This window comes from Grammomys surdaster, unplaced genomic scaffold (assembly GCF_004785775.1).
Source record: "Grammomys surdaster isolate TR1022 unplaced genomic scaffold, NIH_TR_1.0 125951, whole genome shotgun sequence".
NCBI lineage: Eukaryota > Metazoa > Chordata > Mammalia > Rodentia > Muridae > Grammomys > Grammomys surdaster.
The window spans coordinates 1,624,268-1,647,612 of record NW_021620772.1 but is presented as its reverse complement, the minus strand read 5'-3'; the positions used below and the strand labels follow the sequence as shown (position 1 = coordinate 1,647,612).

General features: G+C 41.7%; 1 protein-coding gene across 5 annotated transcripts in view; it reads left to right on the top strand.

Moving 5' to 3' along the window:
* The first annotated feature begins 11,266 nt into the window (after window positions 1-11,266).
* Window positions 11,267-23,345, top strand: part of Mpdz (multiple PDZ domain crumbs cell polarity complex component) — a 148,243-nt gene continuing 136,164 nt past the window's right edge. For all 5 annotated transcript variants that reach the window (XM_028753624.1, XM_028753627.1, XM_028753625.1 and 2 more), the window contains exon 1: window positions 11,267-11,362. The gene's annotated coding sequence lies outside the window, so the exon portion shown is untranslated. The remainder of the gene's footprint in view (window positions 11,363-23,345) is intronic.

Below are 23,345 nucleotides of genomic sequence, written 5' to 3'. Positions count from 1 at the left end.
TCCCCCCCACAGAGTCACACACAGCTTGTACATAAAATTTTAGCAACCATACATATTTTCCTGAAAAATGTCACGTAAATATGTCCTAAGGCCACATTGCTGTTTCAGTTACCGGGCAGACTTCCTCATTCTGGAATATTGAGCCACCAGGGTATCAAAATGAAGCACAGGAATCAACGGAATCAACATGTCTTCCTACATGCAGTCGTCTCAAGTCGATTGATCAAATTTCAAATATGAGCAGAGCAGCCATGATCTTTTATGGGGGAAATGAGACTAAGCAGATATTAACCCTGATAAGGGACTAACAACAAGACCAAAGAAAGAATTTGGCCCAAGTCTAACTAAGTGAGACAATAGGCTTATTAGGGTTACTTACAGGGACATGGGTGACTATCACAAAAGTCCACCCTCTGTGGGTGACCACTCAGAAAGCTGCATCCCTGGAGCTCCCTAGATGGCTTGTAGGCGGTAATCATTATTGTTTACATAGCCTTGGTAAGGGGCTTTTGTATGTCTTGTTGCTGCCTCAGTTTCTCATGTCTGGTGTGTATTTTTTACTCTGGAATATAATTAGCACTCCTCTTCCTTCCAGGAAATGTTTCTATTCCCAGGAAACAGTTATTCAATTTTCAAACACTTTCAAGACAGAAGGAGGCAAGATAGAAAGAAACAGGGGTATACAGATTACAGTTAGTACAGAATTAGCAGTCTTGTGGTAAACTTAGAGAAAAACCTAATCTCTAGTTCCATGTGATGACATGTGTTCAGTCTTCTTCTGTGTTTCTTCTGTGTAACCTGAGAGGTACCACATTTTTGGAGGAAACCAAGGTCTTTACCAGCAGACAGCTGTTCTGCTGCCTTTTCCAATTACCTTTTTTATAAACTTCTAAGCACTGAGGCAATCTCAAATGTGTTTCTTGGAATCTAAATGGATTTATCTTGTTAGTTCATCATGGATGGTTTAATATGTGTATTTCCTTAGCATGAATGTTTCTATTTTCAAATAGCAAACAATCCAGTGCAAACTGGTTTAAGAATGAAAGATTTGTGGACTTATATAAATGGAACAATAGATGGAGTAGATTTGAGGTAAGATGGAGATGTAGGCGTCATCTTATTGTAATGGGTACAGAAAAGGGCTGGTAGTGGATGCCAAGTGCCTCAGTATGTTATAGTGAAAACAGGCTTTAGAATTAAAGCCACTTCAGCATGAACACCTGAGGCCAGGAGCCCTGGGGATGATAAGTGAAAACTCGAGACAGAAAAGTGGATCTCATAAAGGACAGATGACAGCACAGTCTCCTGGATCTTGAGTTAACGAAGGTTGTGAACTACCATATGGATGTTGGGAGTCAAATATGGGTACTCTGGACAACACCCAGAACTATTAAGCAGTGATTCATCTTTCCAGCCCCAGTCCTGAAGTGGAAACGTAATAGTTCTTTGGAAAGTCACTTGTGTTGAATGGTGTTTTGATGGCGCAAACATGTAAAGGGGTATTTTCCTGAAGTGAACACAAGTGAAAGGATGTTTTGCTAAAGCAGACATGTGGAGGAATATTTTGCTGAAGCAGACACAGGAGAAAGGATGTTCTGTTGAAGCAAGCACATGAAAAGATATATGATGAAGGATTATTCGCTAATGACACAAATGTATTGGTCTGCCTTACATTGGGTAGTTGAGCTCCATTTGTTGGGACTTCATAGGGAAAAGTGCACCCAAACACTTCTGGTGGCGTGCTGAAGGCCTCCTGCCACTTCCTTGGACTTGAGCCAATTGGCAGAGTGATATCAGCTGAGACGGACTCATGTGCTGAGGCATGACCCGAAATGTTTGGTGGAAGGACTTGACAGACAGTGAAGGAGGCTGAGCTTGGCTTGCTTGCATAGCAATGCATGCTGGTCTCAAGTCTTTGCTGATCTTTGTTTTACTGAGAGAGAGGCACAGCCAATAACGTCTTCCCTGATGTTTCTGTTGCCCCTACTTGTACCTGCCCGTTGTGCCCCACGTTTGGGGGCCACTCTGCCCTGGCCTGAGCTGCTGCTCTGGTCCATGGGTCAGGGTCTAGCAAGAGAGAGAGTGGGGATGGAGGGGCAAGAGACACAAAGAATGGAGACAAGACAGAGTGTCTGATCAAGTCTCCCTTTATTGAAAGGAAATCCTGTGTATACGCTTTACCACGTGCCTTGCCCTCGTGGACAAGCAGGAGAACACAGCTGAAGGCACTATGTCATGCGCCTAGCAGCATGGATTCCACATGTGCCTTGAAGCTGGGGGCACTAAACAGCAAAACAAGATATGTGAGAAAAACAAGATGTTTATCAGAGTGTGCTCAGCTGTTGTGGGCTATTGAAAACAAGGCTCTCGTCAGGGTGTATGGCTCGAGATGGGTGTAAAGATGATAGCCGCTTTCTGCTAGGAGTTGGCTCCCAATACCTACTGACTTGTGTTGAGGCTGAGGCCTGGCTGTCTCTGCTAGGTAGTGTCACCACTGGTGAGTTGTGTTTGCTATCCTGACTCTACCAAACTGGACTGCTGGTCTAACCATGAAGTGCTTTCGAGTGGATTGGGCTGCTGGTACTGACCTCTGAAGTGAACTGCTGATTTCCTGATAAAATAGGACTTGCTCCAAAGAACCATTTCTAAGCAGGTCCACTTCCCACATATCCTTACCTTCCTCTGGTGGGTGGTGGGCTAGAAAGGAAGTTAAAGCCTGTAAGACCCACGATTAAAAATAGACAAAGAAAAAAATTAAATGTATTTTTTTTAACTAAAGGAGGATTTTTACCGAAAATGATACTAAACAACACGAGCAGTGCCTTTCTGATAGTGTTATTGCTTATATTTCTGGGGACAAATAACTTACTATATCAAAGTATTCATGGTAGGGAAGAAATATTTTGTGTAGATGGATTCTAAAATGTTATGGTCTCAAAATAACCCAATTACTCTGGACATGTCAGGTTATTAAAATAATCTTACAACGATTCTGGGATAGTGTTTATATTTTTCCTCAAAAGGAACCTCATTCCAATGCTTTAGAATATCCTTACTTACCAGAATGATGTGGAACCTAAAGCATTTGAATTTAAGGTCAGTAGGTCACAACTTCCTAATGCCTTTTCTCAGAAGACTTACACATGGACACACTGGTGGTTTCAGTCTCCATTCTGATATAAGAAGTTTGTTATATGAAGAGAAGCAAGTAAAATAGGCTAAAGAGGGGGTGAGGCGGGGAAAGAGGGTGGAGATCAGGGGTGGGGAAGTGGGAGCAGAAGAGGGATGGGAGTGAGAACAGAAATCAGGTGGAGAGCTTCTCTGAGACTTGCTGGAGATCTGGGACAGGGAGACTCCCTGGAGTCTATGGGGTGACCTTAGCTGAGATTCCTAGAAGCTGGGGATATGGAGTCTGAATAGGCTACCTCCTGTAGCCAGGCAGGACTTACAGTGGAGGGAGAATCTTCAACCCAAAATTTGTCCTGCCTACAGCTCATGGATAAAGCTGGAGAAACGACTGAGGGAACTGGCTAACCAATGACTCTCCCAACTTGAGAGCCGTCCCATGGAAGAGAGCCAAGCCCTGATGCTGTTAATGCTCTGCTCTGCCTGCAGACAAGAGCCTGGCATGACTATCTCCTAGGAAGCTTCATACCGCAGCTGATGTTAGCAGCTGGAAATGGATGCAGAGATCTACCGACAAACATCATGCAGCGTTCAAGGAATCTTGTGGAAGAGTCAGGGATAGGATTGAGCAAGCTGGCTGGGTCAAGAACACCACAAGAAGACCTCCAGAGTCACCTAACCTGGGCCCATGGGGGCTCACAGAGACTGAACCACCAACCAAAGAGCATGCATGGGCTAGACCTAGGCCCCCTACATTTGTAGCAGATGTGCAGCTTGGTCTTTATGTGGGTCTCTTAACAATTGGTGCAGTGGCTGTCTCTGACTCTGTTGCCTGCCATTGGATCCCCTTCCCCTAGCTGGATTGCCTATTTGGGCCTGTAAGGGTGGGACTAAGAGAAATGGAGGGAGGGGGCTGTGATTGGGGTATAAAGTGAATAAATTAGTTAATGAATAAAAAAAACCTTCTAAAAAGAGAAGTAAATTTTACATTTTCCTCCTGCTTTAGATTCTCTGTTCTATTTTCTCCCCACAATGGCTCGTTTCTAGGCTCTGTACATCCACTACCCTCTCATCTCTACTTCTCCTTTCCTAATCTTTTCTCTTCCCCATAAAGAGAAAAAGAAATTATCTAAAAGGTTTTATTTTTAAATGAACAAACTATTTTCTATTTACTTTCATTGAGAAACTAGAGACCAATGAAACCATGAAATCATCCAGCCAATAGATGAGACTTAAAGTATTTCTGCTAATCATAATAAACTAGAAGTGCACATGTGTTGGAGATCAGCCATGTTGGGAGCCGACTCTGACCAGAAAGCGGCTATCATCTTTGTAGCCATCTTGAGCCATATACCCTGACAAGAGACTTGTTTTCAACAGCCTACAACAACTGAGCACACTCTGATAATTATCTTGATCCTTTCAATCAAGGCCAAACAGTAGTGGCACACGCCTCTAATCCCAGCACTTGAGAGACTCAAGGTGAGACTCAAGGCAAGACTCAAGGCGAGACTTGAGGAGAGATATAAAAGGAGAGACTTGAGGAGAGAACAGGGCAAACTCCGTCTCCAGAGCAGACTCAACAGACTCTGTCTTGTCTCCATTCTTCTCGTCTCTGTCCCCACTCTCTCTCTTGATAGACCCTGACCTGCGGACTGGAGCAGCAGAACGGGCCGTTACACAGCTACACTTAGGCAAAGGGAGCTGTAAGCATGCCATCTAGTTTCTTCTTAAATGAAGCCTTGATAGTATGAATCGTGCTGGGGAAAGGTAATGGGAAGAGTGAAGTGTTCCACATTGGAATCCCCTAAATTACAGGGGCCCAAGGAAAGGCTTTGGTACCGAGATTACTAACCTCAGAGTCCTGCAGAAACATCTTACTGCAAGTGGCAAACTACTGTTAGGAAAGCAGAATAAAGTCTGTGTTTGGGAAACACCTAAAAACATCCTTTGGTTTTCACAGGATCATAGATGTAATTTCTGGGATGTGCCTGTCAGCTGACAGGAGTAGACATTTCACTTGTTTTAGAAGTATAGAGTAGCTGGAAGTGTAAAACTATACATGCTTAGCTTATGTTTGTATCTGATCAATTATACTATCAAATAATGTAAGCTAGTAAAGAGTCACCCAAAACTGCTTTTATACAAGAATGGCACAAAATAGACTCTTGGTATTTGGTATAATATGGAGTGCCTGAGATTGTGCCCCCCCTTTGTCTCTCTCTCTCTGTCTCTCTGTCTCTCTTTCTGTCTCTGTCTCTCTCTCTCTCTGTGTGTGTGTGTGTATTTTCATGTAGGTGCACCTAAACATACATGCCCGTGGAGGCCAGAGGCCTCCTCTAGATCTGAAGTTGCAGCCAGTTAGTTGTGAGTTGCCTGACATAAATTATGGAAGTTGAACCTCAGTCCACTTCAAGAGCAGAAATCAATCCTAACCACTGAGCAAACTCCCCAGCTCTTTGAAGACCCGCCCCACTGATTTCCGTAGCAGAGACACCAGTTCCCATTCCCAACAGTGCGCACGGTCCTGTCCCCTGCCCTGCCCCTCCTTCTCATCGTTTACTGTTTTTGTTTTCTTAGCCCTTGTGACTGAGGTAGGTGAAATTCCAAGTCGTTTTAATTGCATTTCTCTAAAGGCTAAGGCTCAGGGTTAGTTTAAATACATTTCTAAGCCATTTATGTACTGTCTTCTGAGAACGCCCTGTTCAGTTGCGTGTCCCACTTTTAAATGGCCTCATTCATTTTCTTGATGTTCAGTTTCTGTGCTCTTTATAGAGACACTAGCTTGTTCATGTTCATTGCTGCTCTATTTATAATATCCAGAAATTGGACACAGCCTAGATATCTATCCACTGATGAACAGATAATGAAATTTCTGTACTAATTACACAATAGAATCACATTCAGTCATGAAGACAAAATGAAATTAGGAAATTTATAGGTAAATGGATGGAACTGGAAAACATTACATTGGGTGAGGTAACCCAGACACAGAGACAAAAGTCACATGTTTTCATTCACATGTAGAGCCTAATGTCTCTGGAATCTTATATATAAGTTTAAGTTGGAGCATCTGTAGAATAAGGAAACTAGAGAGGGCCTGTGTGGTTTGAAAACATCACTGCATGTGGGCTTTGAGATTTTATACTCTGGCCCTGCTTCTAATTCATTCTTTCTTCATTGTGCTTGCCTTTGAGGATATGAGCTTTAAGCTTCTGGCTTTAGTTGTCATGCCTACATGCTGCTGTGCCTCCTGGCCATGATGACAGCCTCTTATCTCTCTGGAAGCAAAAGCCAAAAGCCACTCTTCATTAAGTTACATTGGTCAGAGTGCTTTTATCATAGCAAGAGAAATTAACTTCTACAGAAGTCCTTGGTGGGGAGGGGAATGCATATCTTAAGGGAAGGTAGAAAAATACAGGTAACATGAAGAGGAAAGGGGGGAAATGGGGATGGAGGTTTAAGTGAGGAGAGGGATAGCATGCTGGGAAGTGGGGTGTTGCACAGTGGGATACTAAACACTAAAAACACTAAAGATGTTTATAACGTTGCCTGGGAACCTATTTTATAAGCTATACACCCAATTCTATGAGTTTACTTGGGGTTACCCCAGGCAGGATAAAAATATTCCTTCCAGAAGTCACAAGCCAACAAATAAAATGTCAGATATGTGATACCTCCTGTGGAGCATGTGCAGAAGTGCCCCAGTGAGCACTGTAATAAGAGATGCTCTTGCCCTTGCTCTTACTTCACAGTAAGGCTCTATTCTGAAGACAGCACATACTTTGGCTGCAGGACCTGGAGATTCCCATTGGTATGGATAAGGAGCTCTTCACCACTCCTTAGAATTCATAGTCCGGGAGATGCTACAAAGACTGCTGGTGGCGAAAATATGCCATTTGTGGATTTACCTAGCTGTGAACCCCATTAACTTCAATAATCATTGGCATGGTAAGATATGCCGAGTGTGTAATAGTGGCATGAATATTATGTGGGTAATCAACTGGTTTCTGATTGGGTTTAAGGACTGCTCCTCATGCTTGCAAGTGGAAGTTTGCTGAAAACCAATCTTTTAGAAACTCATACGCCCCAGGGAGAAGCCTACTACTTTTAGTCTGTGAAACAGGCACAGTATCAAATTGCCCTGTGATTCCATTTCTCTACCCATATGTCAGTCTGCCTCTCAGACCTTATCATAGAAAACTTTTTGAGCAGGATGTGGTGGTTAATGTAGAAACTCTTGCAATTTTCAAAAGTATAGCAAATAAGTATCTGTGGAGTACTTAGTCACAAATAGAACATCTGTATAATATTCTCTTCCCCAAGGCTGAGTAATCATCACAGAGGTGGGCACATAAAGACTGTAAGAGCCAGAGGTCAAGGAAGAGTAGAGCAAAGCAGAAACTCAAGCAGAGCAGGGATCCATGGTCCAGAACTGATGCAGAGACTAGAGGGGAGTGCTGCTTATTGGACTGTTCCTCGTGGCTTGCTCAGCTCAGTTTAGTTTGTTTGTTTCTTTGTTTGTTTGTTTTATAGTACACAGTACTAGCACCCCAGGGATAGCACCACCCACAGCGAGTAAGGGCATTTTCTCAGTTGAGATTCTTCTTTTACAAAGACTCTAGATATTGTCAAGTTGAAATAAAACTGACCAGCACAACTGAACTACTGTACAAAGTCAAGCCAGTCTGTAGTCCACCCTGAAAGGGGAACAGGATCATGAGCCCCTACTCCTAGCTGAAGCACTACTTACATGCTTCCTGGGACGTTCACACATCCAGGAGTCTATGCACAGAATACATTGAAATTTATAGGCTATTAAAAATTGTAAAAAGAGGATGCAGAGTCAGGAGGGTGTGGCAGTGGATCGGGAAGGAATCAGGAGGTGGAATCACAGTGGATATGATCAAAATGTAATGAATGAATTCTCAAAAAAACGAAATACTATTCATTTTAAAAATAAGAATGGCTTAGTCCATTATTTGGATTTCAGAAAAGCAGATGGTCATAAAGAATCTCAATGTGCCCATTGGCGATATTACTGTTTTTGGAAATGTTTGAATCCTTTGGTTTTCAGATCCTTGGGTCTATAACATAAAGTGTAAGAAATCCTTTAATAGTCTCTATTAGGTAGACTGAGCCTTTGCACAGTATAGCAATTCTGTCTTATCTCTTTGTGTTTTGTCTTCCTCTGTCAGATTTTATTTCAAATTCTTGAATTTTTCAAAAAGCTAATGCAACATGCCATCCTGACTAGTTACTTCTAGGAACTAAGCAAAAGGTAGCATGAGAGTAATGATATGGATCACAGCACATTGGATGTTATGTGTCCGAAATCTTCTAGGGCCCATGTGTTATACAGACTTGGTTCCTCACTTGGTGATATTAGCAGGTAGAGATGCTTTCCAAGGTGAATGCTACTAGGAAGTTTTCAGGTCTTTGGGCTCCTGCCCTTTAAGGGCACAGAGGAACCAGCCCCTTCCCCTCCTTCCTTCCTACTATCAGGTAAGGAGTTCTGTTTTGTCACACTTTCCTTGTGATGTGCTGCCAGGCCAAAGGCCCAAAGCTACAGAGCCAACAGATAATGGGCTAAAACTTCCAAAATGTTAGTCCAGATAAACCCCTCTGCTTTGTAAGTTGATTAATGCAGGTATTGATTATGGTGATGGAACACCGGCTACTGATGAGGTAGCTTCTAAGTTATACTGATGAATGTCCACCCTTGCCATCACATTTATCCTTTGCCATTTGAACCCAAGCATTTTGCTAGGCACTGAGGCTACAAAGTGGTTTGGCTCTTGCACTCATGGAGTTGATGGATTAAGAGGGAAGAGGGATAATGAAGTATTGCATAAGCATTTATAAATCAACAATCATAAAGTAGGATGCATATTATGCAGCACAAAATAGGATACAATGAGAATTTATCCCAGTGGCTCCATCCTAAGTTGTAGAAGTAATGGCCACTGAAGTATGTATGAATGGCCAGACTTGAGCAGAGCCCTTAAATTCCCTTTTAGGTAAGCCAGGTTAGAGCCAAGCAAATAGGTATGTTCAGTAAATGCTTGATTATATGGAGACGGTTGAACTGAACATTCAAATTTGCACATTTTTGGCCATTCTATAAGAAGGTGGAAGTGAAAATGGATTTAAAGATGCATTTAAAACATAAAGAAGATTCATAACTGAATCTTGAGGAACTCCAGTATTCAAAGGTGGCAAAGACAGAGGGATGCCCCAAGATCTGCAGATCTACTTGAAAACAAGCAACACTGAGTCTATACAGCTTCTGTGAATGCATGAGAAAACATAAACTATGTCTTAGTCAGGGTTTCTATTCCTGTATAAAAATTCATGACCAACAGGCAAGTTGGGGAGGAAAGAGTTTATTCAGCTTAGACTTTCCACATTGCTGTTCATCACCAAAGGAAGTCAGGACTGGAACTCAAGCAGGTCAGGAAGCAGGAGCTGATGCAGAGGCCATGGAGGGATGTTACTTACTGGCTTGCTTCCCCTGGCTTGCTCAGCTTGCTTTCTATCAGAACCCAGGACAACCAGCCCAGGGATGGCACCACCCACAGTGGGCCCTCCCAGCCTTGATCCCTAATTGAGTAAATGCCTTGCAGCTGGATCTCATGGAGGCATTTCCTCAAGTCAGGCTCCTTTCTCAGTGATAACTCCAGCTTTTGTCAGGTTGACAGACAAAACCAGCCAGTACAAATTCTAAGATGAAAAATACATCCCATGGATTTAGGTAGTAGAAGGTCTGTGCCCTTACTAAGACAGCTGTCAGAGCAGTAACTGGCCCAGAAGTTAGGGTCTCTTCCACAGCAGTGATCAAGAACACACTGGGTACAGACAGAACTGTGGATCGTGCCCCCATCCCTATGCCCACCCCCACCCCCTCCTCTTTTCCTTTGTCTTTGGTTCCAAGATGGAAGACATGACAGAACAGATTCCCATAAATGCACTGGGGGAGAAAGATGGGATGAATTGTCCCTCAGCCTAAGTACATCTTCATTTTCAAAAATCCTACAACTAATTCATATCCACAAACTCTGAAGACATCCAGTCAGATTTCACATTTTCCTGCATGTCAAATCTATGCTGATTCTTATTTGTGGACCAAGGGAATTGAAGGCTTGGGCCCTATGTTGTCTCCACCCAAGACACTGACTCCACTTTAATCAACTCAGATCAGCAAGCAAAAATATTCATTGAAAGACATTACTTTCATTCTTGTACATTGTAAGCGCTTCCGCCTTAAATATTTAGGAAATGTTAGAGGAACACAAATTGCTCTGTAGTAGACAAAATAAAATTACAATGCAATTCTTGTAAGTATTTTAAATTCTGAGAGCTTTAAATTGTGCACTCTTAGACGAGAGAGAGAGAGAGAGAGAGAGAGAGAGAGAGAGAGAGAGAGAATTTTTCTTAACTGGTGTGGGATTGGGGGTGGATTGTGGGACACCAGAGCTGAGGTCAACAGAAAGACAATTGTAAAAAGCAAAAAACAGAAAAGAGACACCCCCACCCCCTTCCCAGCAGCAGACAACTCTTTCCCGGTGTTTGCTGCTTCTTTCTTTTAATTGGCTCACCAGGCTAAGAATGCATCTAAGTAACTTCTTAAAAGAGGACTTCTCTTGCCCACCTCATTTCTCAACAGGCCACGAATGGAGAGGGCAGACCTCACCAAGAACTAGAACTGCAACTAGAGACTACCAGTGCTGGGGCCGGGAGCAAAAAACACAAAAACTGCATTCTTAGCCCAATTCAATTTTTTGATAGACATATCAGCAAAACTGGAGAGCAAGTACTTCCCGCGCCAATATTTGGGAAATGCTCAAATAAATAAATAAATAAATAAATAAATAAATAAATAAATAAGGCATTTCCTTTGGAAGACACATTTAGGAGCCTGCCCCACGCCCTGGCGTCCTCACGGTGTCCATCACCCATGAGGGCCGGGAGGCCCGGGCGCCGGTCGTTCCATCCCGGCGGCGGCTGGGCCGCGCCCCTGATTGGCCAGCGCGCCCCGCCGGCGTCACGGCTTCCCGCAGCCCCGCGGCCTCCGGGAGCCTGGTCGGCGCGCAGCGAGGCTGGCCGGCCGCGGGCTCGAGTTTCCCGGCCACGCATGAGCGTTCGCGCCACACCGAGCTCCTAGGGCCGCGACTACAGCGGAGAGGAACCGAGCGCTTTGCCCACCCCGGGAGTCCCCGCCAGGCCGCCAAGCCGGGTAAGCGGCCCCGCCCGAGCCCTGCCCCCGGGACTCTGGAAGTTTCCCCGGCTGCGCGCTCCCCGCCGTGCTCTCCCCGCGGCCTGCGCGCCTGTTGCTGTGCGCGGGCCCGGGGAGTGCGGGAGGGCCAGGGCCTGGTGGGGGTGGGGGAGCGTGCGTGGGGGGGGCGCTTTGTGTTGGAGCCCTGCTTCGTGGGGCGGGATGGTGCGCTCTGGGCTGCTATTCTCCAGGGGCTCGGGGACTGGGTAGTTCCTTCCAGGGTCATTGGCGGCTGGGAGGAGGAGGAGGGCGAGGAGGAGGGGGCGGTGGCAGCCGGGGTGGGCGCGAGGGGGCTGTTCTGCCCGGGGGAGGACGCTGCGGACACGCAGGCCTGCGGGCGGAGGCAGGGGTTTCCTTCCAGCATCAGATAAGAGGACCATGACTTCACCAGCTAGAGGGAAAACTCCTCTCTGTGTTGTTTCAGTGGCCTGAGGGGATGAATCTGAGAACTGAGCCCAGGCCACCTCATCCTGTGCTAAAGGACAGCTGTGCAGTCGACATCACCTTTGTGTGTTCATAGACCTTCATTTTAGGATGCTCTTTATACAATGAGTAATCTGGGAACAGAGCCCTGGGTGGGGAGCATTGGTTCTAGGGGTATGGGAGATTTTTGCATGTAGAATTTGTTCAGAGATGATGAAGATTTTATAATGATCAAATTTTCCAACTTAGTATATTACGGTTTTAGAGGCTGATAGAATCCAGATTAGCAATTGCATTTAAAACTAATAAAATTAAACTTTGAACGCCTTTAATTGAACTTCTAATATAAAGTTTTGAATAAGTGCACCTGGGCTAATATGTGTCCCTACGTCAAGGAAAGCTAATTTGGAATGCTCTGTAATTTGTCTTAACTTATCTTCCTCACCCCATTTGTAAAAAAAAAAAAAAAAAAAAGCAAAAATTGATGGGACTTTTTTCTTTAACATATTGATAATAGCACATATGTGCACTGTGTCTTTCACGTGTGCCTTTCTTCCTTGGATTCTTCTAGTTTCTTCTGGTTTTCTTTCTCCCTTTACCACGTCCTTCTTTTACCACAGAACCCTGGTGATGGCTTGGTGAAAGAGTTAATACGGTGCTCCAAATTCCTGTCACCCAGAAAATGATCTATTGAGTCACTAGGGGTATCTTTGAATGTCAGATACTTTTTAAATAGGGAACACCATGAGGGAATAAAGGTTGTCTATAGAGCATAGTTTACTGCAGGTTGGAAATTACTAGAAAGAAAATTGCAGAAATGCAAATTTGCATTGAATCGATTCTGGTTGGCACTTTCAACATTTAAAGTAGGCAAACTAGTTTACAACTGAAACCTTGGATACATGTTCTGGAGGGAAGACTAGGGAGTAGAGAAGCTTTTGAGCAGCAGTAAGTTGCTGGGAAAGGTAACTGTCTTGAGTTAGAGAAAGATCATTCTGTAGATTACTTCCCAAGTCTGTCATCATATATTTGACTGGAGTTGAGTTGCGGATTGGCTCCACTTTTTACATTTATAATATGGCCAACATACTCTGAATTTCTTCAAATATTTTGAGGCAAAGTTGACATACTGGACTGGATATGCCTCCAAATACTGTAGAATAAACACTCCATCTACCAGAGAAAGTTCTACACTCAAGGATGAAGAGACAGTTGAGTTCTTAGTGGATTCAGGATTGCTGGATTGTCCATAGAATATGTCTCATTTCTGTGGCTTTGTAAAAATAGACATTTGGCCTTAGATAGAATTTCCTTGGGTATAGTTATATTGTTTCAAGCATCAGTTTGCTGAAAAGAAAGGTATTTTTCTCTTTTAAATTTAAGCTTTGTGTACTGAACAGTATTTACAGACATTTGAGAAACTAGTATGGCAAAATTGTTATATTGTAATTAGTTAGATAATTTTAGGGAAGCCTCTATGAGAGGAAAAGTGGACAGGAGAAATCAGTGCTAATTAACCAGATGCCCTCAATATCTAAGGTAGTTAGTAAGCAGTAATTAGATAGTAACAGGGAGCTTTGGTGACTTGTTGCATTGGATTAGGCACTGGCAGGGTTGGGGGTGGGTCAGAAGGAGGCATACAAAGTAAATACAAAACAGTGTACTGGGAGCTTCATGTCTTCAACTGATCACAGGGGAGAATAGAAAGCCTTTGCATGTGATCTTGAGATTCCGTAAAACAAACGAACAAACGAAAGGCAGCTGAAGGGTCCGAGGTCACTGGACATGATAAAGTGATACTAACTTGGCTGTTGATGCTGCTGCCGTTAACATTAGTGCTTTACATTAAGAAGAGAGCCTAGACCTGTAGGTGAAATGGTTGGGAAGGAGGTGGGCGGCAGGAGCTAGAGGGGATATCAGTTTGTATCTTTCTAGAGTAGAATTGAAGGTTTAGGTGAAGGGACAGCCTGTAGGTGATGAAGGGAAAGTGGTAGGAGGGATGGATGTGTAGGTGGAGTTTTGTTTTTCCCAGTGTTTTTCATTCTGTCTGTGATGTCAGAAAAGTCATCCAAACGTTCTTGTTTGTACCAGCAGTCCCTTCAAGGCGATCCAGGCTCTCCTGTCAAGTACTTCCAAACTCTGTGGTGTCTACCCATTGCTTGCTTCCATAGCCACTGTGTGTGTGCCGTAAACAGCATCCTATTCCCAGTCTGGTGTAAAGGACTGACGGCTGGAGAACTATAATATATGTGCTAGTGATAACAGGAAGTGATATCCTTGGTTCCCAGGGCAACAATCAACAGGTGTGGCATTTGGTTGGCTGGCTTCTGTCTCCCTGCCTTGTATATGGTGACTTCTCTGTATTTTTTCATGTTTTCTCCATTTTATGTGTTAATCTCTTTTCTTCCTAAGAGGATGCCTGGTTTCATTGGATGAAGGCCACCGACTACCCCATTTAACCTTAATTATTTCTTTAAAGAAATTCTCCAAATATAGTCATATGCTTAGGAACTAATGGTTTGGATTTCCCATGAGTTTGTAGGAAGAAGATGCATTCCTTATCCCATAAAAAAGTTCTTAGAGAAACCCAGCCTGTAAGCTGATTAGAACCAGAAAAATAGGCTGGCCCAGGGTGAATGAGAGAGGTCAGAGAGGAGGCTGCTGGGTAGTCTAAGCATTATTGTGGTAATACGATGCTTGGTAAGAAAGGGAGACTGCTATTTGAGGAAAGGCTATTTTATCTCTGGCCCAAGGCCTACTGCTTTCTGTAAGTGTTCACTGGGTACTGTATATCTAGGACTTTTTCCTTTTTGAAGATAGATAGAATATTAGTTCTTTTTATAAAAGCATAATTTTCTTAAAATATTTCTAAGCCTTAAAAATAGTAAAACAGGTTCATTAAAGAAGAAAATATTAATGTAAACATGATGCTTTTTGTGTTTGATTAAAACAACACAATTTGTTTAGTTAATTAACTTCCTGCTTCTTGAGGCAGGGTCTGATGTAGCTTCAGCTGGCCTCTGATTCACTATATAACTGGGGTTGGCCTTGAACTCCTGATTCCTCTGCCTCCACCCCTATGGTGCTGGGATTGTGTAGGAGCACACTACTACACCTAGCACAATTTCACTGATTTAGAAACTATGTCCTATGTATGTTTTGTGGCCCAATCTTTGTCATAATCTTTTTCCCGTTTGAAAATTTCCCACTTTTAGAAATAGAAGATTAAAAAGGCAGAGTAATCATATATAATCAGATGGCAAAAGCCCTCATTTGGATGTTGAAATTACATTTGATGATTTAGAGACATGCAAAAGCCATTCTTCCAGTCCTGGCCATCTGGGTGAAGAAAAACAAATGAAACAACAGAGGAAATGGAGACTAACATTTTCTTTCCTTCCTGTCTTTTGTCTTTTTGCCTGTGGTAGTTAGACTTGTTGGGTTTAGGGAATTCTTATCTTTATTTATTTAATATTTTTATTCTTTTTTAAAAGACTTATTTATTATATTTATGTGAGTACACTGCAGCTGTTTTCAGACACACCAGAAGAGGATGTCAGATCCTATTACAGAAGGTTGTGAGCCACTGTGTGGTTGCTGAGAATTGAACTCAGGACCTCTGGAAGAGCAGTCAATGCTCTAAACTGTTGAGCCATCTCTCCAGGCCCCCTAATATTCTTGTTCTTATCAAACTATTTTATCTCCAGGTCTAAAATATTGTAAATAAATGCATGAGGGAAAAGTGAGAAAGGAAACATTTGGAAGGAAGATGAAAAGCACATACAGTAAACTAAACACACACACACACACACACACACACACACACACTTTAATGAAAAACAATTAGGTTCTGTTGAATATTTGCCATTAGTAATTCTGAGTGTATAGTGAATAGATCATTTCTTCTATTACCATTTAAGGAGATATATATATCAGTTTTCATAATTTCTTTTGAGGGGAAAATAGATATGAATGGAAAAGGTAGCTTAGTTGTGTGTGTGTGTGTGTGTGTGTAAGAGAGAGAGAGAGAGAGAGAGAGAGTTTGTGTACTTGTGAAGAGTTTAGTAGTGTGTTGCCTGGCCCCCCTTCTTTTTTCTCTATAATGTTCACAGATTTCTTGGGAGTACTGAGTTGATGAACTGATTGCCTTTTAATCATGGGAATCAAAGGTGGAGATCCCCATTATGCATGTAAATAACAATAGCAGGGTCATTCATTCAATCAAGGGTAGAGGGGTGGGGATAGTAGGCTCCCTGGAGCTTATTGGCCAGCTAGCTAAAGCAGCTCTTAAATTCAGTGTGAGACTGTCTCAAATACAGAGTGATAAGGGGAAACACCTGAGGCCTGCCTCTGGTTTCTAGAGGCTCATGCAACTCACATAGGCAGGCATACACAGGAATGTGTACACACATTGATATATGTGTAGATACATGTACATGTGTATAGCATTGCAATGTTGCTTTTTATGAAGGTTGTTGAGTATAGATTGGATCAGGCTAAGTCAGCAAGCGTTTTTAGTCTTGTAGCTGATTAGAGACAACAGGATAGGTCATCTGGGGCTGAATTACTGCTTTCTAGCATGAGTATTTGTTCAACCCAGGAGGTTCTTGTTTTCTTAGGGAGGCATGGGGCTATTTAACATATTTGTTACCCTAAAAAGTTTCCTTATGACACTTTTATTTCCTTTCTGCTTCTCTTACCTACCCATGCCCCTTCTTCAGGGACCAGCAATGTGGTCTCTTTCACTGCAGATGAGCTTGCACTCACGGAGCCTGACTAAACTAAATGGATCAATTATACAGAAGGCTACAGCTTTTTCACTATGTAATTAGTTTAGAGTTCAAAGTAAAATAATATAAAGTTATAGTTATGATTTACTTCTGTTCATTCCTCTCTACTACTTCACTGAATATACAATTAAGGAGATTTTATGGTGTAGGATTCTTTTGTACTTTCAGTATTCAGTTACAGTATATTCTTACTTTTGTCGATGAGTGATAACATCAGCTATAGAACCTCTTCGGTTCTATAGTTGAGAACTGTAAATTAAAACAACAAAAGATAATTTTACTGGTTAAAAGATCAGACACATATAATCAATGCTTCTAATTTTACTTGTAAGAATGCTACACAGAAATGAATTCCTTGAGTGGTTAGACTGAGGTGACAGATAAGTGTGTGTGTTTTGTGCATGTGTATCTGGTGTGTACAGTAGGAATTGTTTGTATATTATTGGCATGGGAAAGACTAATAATATCTTAACTAATAACAATAAAGGATATATGTATTATAACAGTAAGTTTATGTTATTTTAAAGAGCGTAAATTTTTGCTTCACTTGGGTTAGAAAAAAAGAGTCAAGGAAAATGTCTATGTCTTCTGGTACTCATCACCTTCATATCAAGATAATCCTTCTGCCAAAGGAGCATATTTTAGTATAATGTATTCTGATTCCTGTGTTTTAGTGGGCATTAGACTTTTATGTTTGGCAGTGTGTCTTCAGTCTTCTTAAGGTGAGGCTACTTTTGGGTAGTCATAGAATTTCAGTGGTTTTATTAGATGGTACAAAAGAATACTACTGGTAATTTTAAAGTGAAAGGATTCAAGATACTTAGCTTTTAATAATATCAGGTGAATAAGTCTGAATGAGTAATTCAAGAAATCCTTCCTCTGAGTATAGCATATATATGGCTTTAACCAGTAAAGGTGTAATTTGCTGTTAGGATTATACAAATAATACGAATTCTGTAAATGTTTCAATAAGACCATTGAGTATGCCAAGAATTAGAGACAGGATGAACTGAAAACCTGTTTTATTTGTTCTAGATCAGGCTTTTCCAACAGAAAGGTAGGAGACATATGTCCTTACAAAGGAGGGAGGAAGGGAAAGAGGGAGGGATGAAGGAAAGGAAGGAGGGAAGAAGGAGGGAAGAAGGAGAGAAGGGGAGGGGCAGGGGGGAGGGGGAGGGGGAGGGAGGGGAAGGGGGAGGGGGAGAGGGAGAGGGAGAGGAAGATGCTTGTCCAGATGCAGGTGCCTGTGGGCTCATGCAGAGGCCAGAAGAGGGTGTCTGCTCTTCTGGAACTGGAGTGACAGGCAGTTGTGAGCCAACTAGTCCGGGTGCTGGGAACAGGGACCTGGTGCTGTGCAAGGACAACAACTACAGATGAAGTGTTTTGTCTTCCTTTTTCAAAAAAAAAGTGTCCACAGTCATTATTATATTTTATACACAGAATATCATCATTAAGAATTTGCTATATTTCAGAAGCTAAATAGATATGTTGGCTCCTGCCTACCATGTTGGTAAACGTAGCACATTGAATCATGTATCTAAGCTGTGAGGAAGATGCAGTCTAAAAGAAGTGACTTCACTGTGCCTGGACAAAGGACTCTGCTGGCTGCACCCACTGAGCCTTTCTTGGGTTGATTTTGTCTTTGGTCTTTTTTTTTTTAAGATTTATTCATTTATTTTATGTACTTGAATACACTGTAACTGTCTTCAGACACACCGGAAGAGGGCATTGGATCCCATTACAGAAGGTTGTGAGCCACTATGTGGTTGCTGGGAATTGAACTCAGGACCTCTGGAAGAGCAATCAGTCCTTTTAACCACTGAGCCATCTCTCCAGCCCCCTATCTTTGGTCTTTTGAGAAAAGATATCTATGTCAGGCTGGGATCCTCCTTCCTGAGCCTTAGAAGTCCTTGGAACACAGGCATAGACCACCTGTCCAGATGGGTCATTTTTATTCTTTATGTGTTTGGGTCTACTTTCTGACTATTTATTCAAAGGGTGATAGAAAACATAGCAAAGGGCATTGTAAAATCATATGTCTTCTTTTTAGTGTTAGTAAAATACAGTTAATGAATATAGAGAAGTTGTAGATGAGTTATTTAAGTAGAAAAATGTGCTTATTGAAAAAGTAAAAAAAAAAATTCAGAGAGAAAAAAAATCACTTGTCAGGGTGAACCATAAGATTCCTAGAGAACTGCATTTGCAAGCTTAATAGTGTAGTTTATCATGTTAGCGAATCAGAAATTAGGGCACTGCATTGGTGCTAATTTATCTTGACACATCTAAAGTTCATGTTCAGGGTCATATTACCTTATATTTTTAAATAAGTTTTTTCTTATATAAACCACTTGGAACCTTGCCAGCAAGATAAACCATTGCCACCCTTTGCTGAATTTGCTTGTAGCAGTCTTGGCTACGAAGGACTGAGCTTATTACTGTAGGATTTAGGCAAAACATCTCTGCTCTCAGAGGAGCATAGCGTTCTGTCTAGCAACTGTGTAGTACAGATCATGGAAAATAATTCTAGTCGTATTTGATCTTCTTCCTGGGTGTGTGCTTATATAATTAAGAAGATCCAAAAGTAAATTTGCTTTGGTTTAGTGACTAAGATCATGGCAGATTTTTTTCTCTTAGGTCTTTTCTCTCTTAGATATCATTTCATAATATGTAAACTTTATTCCATCTTAGGGCTTATGGGAATACTGTTTATTCTGCTAGGATTGTTAAGTTTACCCTTTCTATAACTGATTTTTTAATTAGAGTGCTTTGATTTCCCCTACTTTTAATTATCAAAATTATCTCCTATTAGTAGTTTTTAAAATTAGTGCAAGAACCAAAGTTCTATCAAATGAACCATATTTGGTATGAGTGTGAAATATTTTTTTTCTTGCATTCCTGGCAATAGAACAGCAAACTGCCTACTATGAACGCCCAGTGCCCCACCCCCCCTTCACTTTGAGAAAGGTTATTTAAATTGCTTAGTTTGGCCTTGAACTTCTGATCATCCTGAGAAGTGAAGACTCAAGATCTATGTCATTAGACCTTACCTCTCTCTTCTGGGTCCACACCCTTTCTGTCTCTCATTAGGAAAGAACAGGCTTCTAAGAGATAACAATTCAACATAACAAAATAAAATATAATAAGATAAAAGAAAAACCATCAATCAAAATCGGAGAAGGTAAACCAACAAAAGGAAAAGAGCCCTAAGAGAAGATACAAGAATCAGAGACACACTCAGGAATCTTACAATAATACCAAACTGAAAGCTGTGATGTGTTTGTGGAGGACCTGGTGCAGACCCATTTCAGCCCTGTGTACGCTGCTTCAGTCTCTGTGAGTTCCTCTGAACTTTGCTCAGTGTATGTAGAGGGCCCTTTTCTCCTAGTGCCCTCTATCCCCTCTGGCTTACACAGTCTGTCTACCTCCTCGTCCACAGGTTCCCTGAGCTCTGAGGAGAAGTAGATAGAGACATCCATTTAGAATTGTATGTTCCAAGGTTGGTCGGTTGGTTGGTCGGTCGGTCGGTCTGTCTGTCTGTCTGTCTGTCTGTTTATCTATCTCTGTCTCTCTCTGTCTTTGTCTCTGTCTGTCTCTCTCTATTTGTCTCACTGTCTCTCTTTTCTCTCTCTGCTTCATTCTAAACTCAATTCTCAATTCTCTTCTTCACCTTTGCCTTCTACATTGGTCTTTATGTTGAACAACCATTTAGAGACTCCTGATTATCTACGTGATGTCCCCAAGTTATTTTCTTTCTTTAAACTTTTAAAAATCTTTATGTGCACCAGTATTTTGACTGCATATATATATGTGCACTTTATGTATTTCTGGTACCCTTGTAGGTAAGAAAAAGGTGTTTGCTATTCAGGAACTGAAGTTATGCATGATCTAAAATACTTTGTAGGCACTAGGAACTGAACCCAGGTCCTCTGCAAAAACAACGATTTCTCTTCACCACTCTCTGTCCAGCCTCAGGTTGTTTTATTGAATAATTGGTCATTCAGACACATTTGTGCAATGTTTCCTGTAGGTGTCATTCAGCACATGTTTGTGCATTGTCTTCTATGTGCATCTTTCAGCACATTTGGGAAGGTTTGGTCTGCTGTAGATACATCTCCAAAGAAGAAGGAAACAACTGAATGGCCAGTTGTACTTTGCTGCAATTTATCTTCTATTATTTGACATTTTCTAGGACCATTTCAAATTCAATGTGTCTGTAAGGAACATATTTCCAGCAGTCTAGGAAACTGAAATTCCTCTTCTTTGCTGCTATCATTGTAGCTAGCAGTCTCACAGTATATCCAGTGTCTCAGATTAACAACTTTGAGAGTCAGCCTCTGTTGATGTCCTTTATCTATTTCCTCTGCCCTCTGCTCTTGGATTTGACTGAGTCCTTTTGAGTTGTTCTGATGAAGTTGTCTGTCTGTTTTAGACTTGCTAGTCCCCTGTGCTGGATTCCAGGTGGTTTTTGCTTGTTTGTTTGTTTTGTTTTTCTGTTGTGTGTTGTAACGCTGCGGTTTCTTTTCTTTCTCTGGGAAATTATTTACTCTATTGTCAAAATTGTGTTTTTTTTTTAAATATAAGTTTTAAGGACTCCCATTTTGTAGCCTTCTGCCTTGTATGCTGTGCTTTGCCGGCAGGACAGTCCCAAGCAGGTCATAGAAGTGCTGCTTTCCTGGCTCCTCTTATTACCTCACTGAGAGCAGTCACCAGGCTGTCATGTGATCTTCTGCTTTCTTTATGATTTCTTGCCTTAGCAAGTATCGTTTCCTCAATAAGAAATTTCATTCTGTCTGGATCCTTTCTTTTCTCTGTTCATCCTCCAGAGGGGTTCCAGATTCCTATTGATTTCCGGTGATACTGTTGGGTGCCTAGCACATCTCAGTATGTTGGTGGGCCATCCATTCTGCTCGGGGATCAGATGGTAGGCTTGTATCCTTATTCTTTACCATTCTTGTGCTTTCAGTCACCATGCAAATGAAGAGTTTTTTACAGTTTGGGCATTTATCTTTAACTTTAAAAAGATTGAAATTAGATATGAGAATATGTAACCACTGGTCCCTAAATTGTTTGTGAAGAAAAAGGAGATGCAAAATGTACACATAGGAAAGCAAGAGGCTTAAGGTTGGAAACATGAGTATTTAAAAATGTACTGTGATGTTTAAAAATTATTCTGTCAGTAAAAACTGTTAGAAATAAAGCTTCATGCTTGATCACGATGAACAATACCAGTGTCTTACTTTATCTGACGGTGAGGAATGTGGCCAGAGTGATTCTCTAGCATGTGTAAAGCCCGAGTTATGACTACTATTGGCTATCAGCATGACAAAATGTAGAAATACTCATGGGACAAGCTTTTCAGCACACCTGTGGAGTATTTTCTTGATTAGGTTAAACTGTGATGGGAAGACCCATCTTAAAAGTAGGTGTTTCTATTTCATAGGTTTTGATCCCTCACTGTAGAAAAGAAAGAGTGAACTGAGCACATGGCGTTGATGGCTCTTTGCTTTGTGAGTCTGAGCACAGGCACTGAGGGCTCTTTGCTTCTGAGTTTGAGCAAAGGAGTTGATGCTCTTTGCTTCTGAGTTCCTAGCCATCATACCATAGTCACTTACTTCATTCTCCTATTGCTTTGACTTCTTTGCCAGGATGGAATGGGCCCTTGAAATGTGAACTGAAAGAAACCTTTCTCTCTTGAGGTGTCTTTTAGATTATCTTGTCAAAACAATAGGAAAAGAAAGTTAGATTCCCTGTGTTATATTGGAATACCAAAAGAAAAGAGGAGGGGAGGGTGAGGTAGAAGAAAGTAGTCGTCTGAAGAAGAGTGGAAAACCTGGACTCTGAGCTTGCCTTGTTGCTAATTCTCTTGATGCCTCACATCTAGGAAGATTTCAGTGTTTAGTACTTGATATAGTAATACAGTTGTTAATTTTGGACTTGTTAATTTGTGTCAATGTCTACATTTCTAGATTAATATGTATAATTTTATTTTGTGGTTGATTCTCTAAAGAACCAATAATATCAGTTTATTTTATACAATGAATATTGTAATAAAAATGTCAGACACCTCTGTAACATTTTAAGTGCTGACTTATTCTTTCTGACAGTCAAGCTCCATGCTTTGCTCCACGTGTCTTTATGTGGTTTTCAGCTTATTCACTTTATTACAAGCTCTTCCTTGCCACCTACAATTGCTTCTCCGTGTCTTGCTGTAGTAAGTCAGAACTAAGCTCTTTCCATTAATCTCTCTGGTTAATAACACTTTATGTGTCAGTACTTAGACGAAGCTGAATTTTGAAATTTGTCAGGTTAAGTTCTACTTCTTTCAACCCCCATGGGGTGGGGAATGTTTTTTTAGGACTGTAGGTAGTATAAAAGGTGTTCCTGGCTAAGGAGATGACACAGTGGATAAAATATTTCCATGCAAGAATGAGGACCAGAGTTTGGATCCTCAGAGCTTTTGTAAACAATCTAGGCAAGATTGGAGGGCTCCTTAATCTGACAACTGGGAGCCAGAGGCAGAACTGTCGGGCTAGACTAGTTGGGTGTCCATCAATTCTGGGTTCAGGTAGAGACCTTGCATCAATTAAAAACAAACAAACAAACAAACAAAGATCTGTCAAGGATGATGGCTAATGTCAACTTCAGGCCTCCAAATATATAGGTGCATATGCCCTCTTAGACACATGTGAACACACACACACACACACACACACACACACACACCCTACTGT